Below are 5,381 nucleotides of genomic sequence, written 5' to 3' on the forward strand. Positions count from 1 at the left end.
AAAGCTACGGCTGAAATATTGTGTATGCAGTGCTTGAAAATTCAACCTGTTGGGCCAGGTTGCTCAATTTCTTCCTGTACTATACATGGCAAATTTTAAAATGATAAAAGGTAATATTGCAGAGTGCTATACATGGCTGCCATTCTTCTAGTCTTTTCTTTCTAATTTCTATAATCTAAACTTAGTGATTATTTTTACTGTGGTTTTATTAGGAAAAGTGAATTCCTACCTTCTTCTCCTTTTATCAATTTTCTCCCTAAACCTTGGTTCTTTGGCAGAACAAAGATGTAACTGATGCAATTCAGAATGTTGTTGCGGCTTATGACTGCAAAATTGTTGAATGTGTCTTTCTCCATCAACTGAAGCAGTTTGACAGGAACTACCACTTGAAGATGAAAGCATCTAGGTTTATTTTCAGTGAAATAAATCAGAAATTTCCTCCCATGCCATTCACAGCTAGATGTGTTGTGCCTTCACCGCATTTTTTAAAACATTGTCTTTTGATGAATGAGTTAATCATGAACTCTTGCAGCCATATCCTATTCTTCATGAGAAGCCAAACGGTAGGAAACTTGTATCTGGGTTAAAAGCAGGAGATTATGTTGCTCACATCAAATTCACAGTTTTGCCAATGCCAAATGGTTCGAATAGAGTCACATCTCATCCTCTGCAGGAGCTGCAGCCCGCAAAGACAACAGATGATCCCGAAATCAAGGCCTTGTTAGCCTTGGGCTCAAAGAAAAAGAAGAAAAGTAAGTTGGAACATGATAATTGGTAAACTAGAACTATATTATCCTGAGTTATGTAATGGAATTGTTATTTGTTGGGATTATTTGTGTGTTGCAGGTAAAATGAGTCAACTGAAGCCGAGCCTATGGATGCAACAACAAATGGTGCTGCTTCCCATCCCAAGATTGAGTCTGTTTTATTTTTATTTTTTATTTTGTTTTGTTTCATTTTTGAACAGAACAAAGTACCAAGTGAGTCTTCGTACTTTTTTCAATCCATTGTATCAGGTTGGATTGAGTTGGTTTATTATTGTGTTTAGACATTGATTTCTCTGAAAATTAATTTATATCAAAAGAAATTGATGAAAAAAGGGAATGGTTTTTTATGATATTTTCGAAATTAAAAAGACATAAAATTAGAAATGATTATTATAAATCTATGAATGAAATCAAAGAGAATGTCAATTTTTTTTTTTTTTTTTAAAGGGTTAGAGAAAGTTAAAATTGATAATAGAATAAAATTAGACAAATTGAAGTCTGATAAGAGAAAAAAGAATTGGTAGAACAAAAAGCAAAAGTGGAATTTTTTTTGAATGATCAACAAAAAGAAGCAAATGAAAAAAAAAAAAAAAAAAAATTATCAACAATTATTTCACCTACTCATCATGATTTATGTTCACCGATTTCAAAAAATAATGAATTAGAGAAAATTAAGGAGAATGAGAATTTAGAGAAAATTGAAGAGAGTAAGCAATTAGAGGGAATTAAGGAATTAGGAGACAGGGAAACTAGTTAGCAACTGGGAAAAATTGAAGATCACATTATATTTGAGAAGGATTTGACATTGGCCACACACAAAGATAGACGTTGTTAGCACTTTAATTTTTTTTTTTTTTTGATAAAAGTAGCTTATCTTATTTCATTCTCAAATAAGCAATCACAACATGCTCCGAGCAATATGATCTGGTTCACAGAGGTCATGAATACATTCAGGATAATCAGAAAACCACACTCTCTCCATTGGCTGCTCTGTTGCCATCCGTGCCAGCTCATGAGCTCCCTGATTTTTGTCTCTCGGGATGTACTCCATCTTCCATTGTGTGAAAAAAGCAAGAGTCAAGCGTAAATCATCAGTGAGGTGTCCTCTCCTGCTCCAGTCTTGTGCACTCGAGTTCACAGCTTCAACAATCACCTTAGCATCCCCCTGTAGATGAATTTTTAAGCAGCCCATTTGACGTGCAAGCTGGATCTGGTTCCAGTAAGCCAACCCGTGTAAGACTCTGTGCTGCTAGTAAATCTCCATGGTGATTTCGGATGAGAGCTCCGTAACCTACAGGCCCTGTTCGAGTGCCCAGAGCTGCGTCCCAAGTTACTAAAAACCAGTCCGTTGGGAGAGGCCATTGCTGACCCAATCCTGTCGGTGTTTCCAGTTGCCCGGAACAATGATCCCCCCGCATGGTCTCTTGGAATTCCTGTACGGTGGCATTTGCTTGTCTGATGATGGTATCTGGATGAGAGAAAACTCCTTCATGCAAGAAAGCATTTCGTCTGAGCCAAATTCGTCGGGCAATTACCACAAAATTCTGGAATTCCTCCCTGTCACACTTATTCAACATCCCTTCGGCAACTTGTAAGAAGGCCGGGCCTTCAAAAACACTTTTTTGAAAAATAACCCTGCCCCCACTCCACACATCCTGAGCCGATGAACATCTCCAAAGAATATGAAATCCCGTTTCCGCTTCAAGGCCACAGATTGGGCAACTCGGGTCAGAGATCACCTTTCGGCGAAATAATGCATCTCTTGTAGGTAAGATATCATGGCATGCCTTCCAAAACCACATCTTCTCTACTGGTGGGAGCTGTAGCTTCCAGATTGTCTTCCATATCTTGCTGGTTCGCGTCTGAGAAGAGCACTCAGCCAGCTGCATGTCTTCCCATTCCTTTTGAATATAATAGGCACTCCTGACAGAAAATACACCCCCTTTTGTACCCCTCCAGATTTGCTTATCTTTCTGGTTTGTTGTACTGATAGGAAGCGCCTTTATCATATTACATTCCTCTTCCGAAAAAAGCTGTCCCAGCAGATTATGTTTCCAAGTATGGCCATTCGCATCAATTAAGTGGCTCACAGTGGCTGTCCGATCAAGCAAAATGGGGTAAGATTGTACTCTATATGTTAACGGGTTGGGGATCCAACGGTCTTCCCATATACGCACTGATTTTCCGTCCCCAATCCTCCAAACCAAACCCTCCCGAATGAGTGCACACGAGCTTTGGATGCTTCTCCACGCATATGATGGTTTCTTCCGTAATGAGGCCTCAAGTATCGTGCACTCTGGATGATATTTGGCTCTCATTATTTGGGCTACTAAACAGTCCGGCATTGTCCACATCCTCCAAACTTGCTTTGCAAGGAGGGCTTTGTTAAAACAAGCTAGATCCCGGAAACCCAATCCACCCTGTGTCTTCGAAATCCCCATCCTACTCCAACTCATCCAAGCAATTTTTTGTCCCTCTCTTTATGTCCCCACCAAAATCTTGTCATAAGAGAATTTATCTCCGAGCATAAAGACTTTGGAAGAAGGAAAACACTCATACAGTACGAGGGCATGGCTTGGATGACTGCCTTCAACAGTATTTCCTTCCCGGCTTGGGAGAGGAATCGTAATTTCCAATCTTGGAATTTTTTCCGCACCCTTTCCGTTAAGCTTCGAAAAGCTTTCATTCGCGATCGCCCCACCAATGCCGGTAAACCCAGATATTTGTCATACCTAGTTGTGGTGGGAATTCGTGCAAACTCCATTATCATTTCCTTCTCACCCCTTGGAGTATTTCTACTGAAAAAGATGGATGTCTTATTGCTGTTCATTTTTTGCCCCGATGCCTCCTCATACGTTTTCAAAATTGCCGTCAAATTACTCCATTGTGCAATATTAGTCCTGCAAAATAACAAACTATCATCGGCAAAAAATAGGTGGCTAATCTTAGGGCCCCTTTTGGAGGTGGGCACCCCAGATAACATCCCAACCCTATTTGCCTCAGTCACCATAGAGCTCAATACCTCCGCACAGAGAAGAAAGAGATAAGGAGAAAGAGGGTCTCCTTGCCTAATTCCCCTTGTAGGAGTAATGTGGCCACAAGGTTCTCCATTTATCAATACCGCAAATTGGGCCGAAGAGACACACATCATCACCAATTTGATCCACCTCTCACCAAAACCCATCCTCCGCATCACCGCCTCCAGAAATCGCCATTCCACCCGATCATAAGCCTTACTCATGTCCAACTTAACGGCCATAAAACCTTTTTTTCCCCACATACCCGTATGCATGGTGTGGAGGGTTTCATGCATGTTAGCACTTTAATTATAACTAAAACATTTTGTATGAAATTTAATAGATTTTCAACAAGGAAATTTTGAATATATATGGTATAAATTTATTGATAAACCTTTGATGACCTAAATTGTTATATTTTAGATGGTATAAACATATTATCTTTCTAAAAATTAGAAATGATCATATATAGGCATGCAGCAATATATAGAAGGAAATTTTGCAAAGAATGCGGATTTGGATTTGCCCCATAAGGTTATAAACTAGATAGATATTCTTTCTCTAAATGTTTTGACAAATTAAAGAAGAATCTATGATTGTAGAATTAATTGACAAAATTGATAATCTGGAATTTTTTTTTTTTTTTTTTTTGTAGTCTTACGGAGATATTGACAAATTTTTGGTAGTTTAGAGAGATATTATTTCAATTAAGGCTTCGTTTACTTCGAGGTAAAATTGTTATCAGAAAATGATTTCCGCATTTTACAGTGTTTACTGTGACGTAAAATAATGGTCGACGGAAAATATTTTCCTTTTAAACGAAAATTCTTCTTTAATTTTCGGAAAATGGTTTACGGTTTGGAAAACCGTAAACCATTTTCCAACTTTGAGCATCTCATTTTCAAATCGATGGACCCTACCAAGATCCGACCCCGACCTCGCCTGGATTTGCCTGGGACCGGCTCAGGACTTGACCAGGACTCCCTAGGATCTGCTCGGGACTCTGCCAGGACCTTGACTCTGATGAAAACCATTTTACATCGAAGTAAACGGAGCCTAAAAGTTTAAAAGAGACATCGTCATTTCCGTAATAACTTGAATAGGATGAACTTTTTCCATATAATGTATCAAAATTTCTTAATTTGTTAATGAAATACTTTATTATTCATATAAGACCACACGCCTATTTGCCACCCATTTTTGACCTTTGGAAATTGGTTCAGCGAGATGATAAGAAGATTTAAGAAGTGAAATATGAGCCGCACATGGCCACATCATACTTTCTTATTCATAAGACCACACGGCTATGAGCCACCCATTTTTGAGATTTGGAAATTGGTTCAGCGAGATGATAAGAAGATTTGAGAAGTGAAATATGAGACGCATATGGCCACATCATATCTCATTGACTCCCTTTAAAGTTTTAACGTCAAGTCAACGATGCACCTTTGAATCATCAATAGTATATTCCATGCACCTCTCATCAATAATACCTCAAGATCGGTTTACTGGACTCACCACCCACACTCCACAAATGGCTGAAATAGTTCTCTACGACACTGTTGGGAGCATCACTAGGAGTTTGGGCTATCTTGTT

The 5,381-nt window shown here is 38.9% G+C and overlaps 1 long non-coding RNA gene across 1 annotated transcript; it reads left to right on the plus strand.

Annotated features, from left to right (window-relative positions):
- The first annotated feature begins 16 nt into the window (after positions 1–16).
- On the plus strand, positions 17–1,055 carry LOC132183237 (uncharacterized). The gene is made up of 3 exons (XR_009440382.1): positions 17–110; positions 279–752; positions 847–1,055. It is a non-coding gene; the product is annotated as an uncharacterized LOC132183237 (long non-coding RNA).
- Positions 1,056–5,381: the final 4,326 nt, after the last annotated feature.

The sequence above is a fragment of the Corylus avellana genome, chromosome ca5 (assembly GCF_901000735.1).
Source record: "Corylus avellana chromosome ca5, CavTom2PMs-1.0".
NCBI classification, from domain to species: Eukaryota; Viridiplantae; Streptophyta; class Magnoliopsida; order Fagales; family Betulaceae; genus Corylus; species Corylus avellana.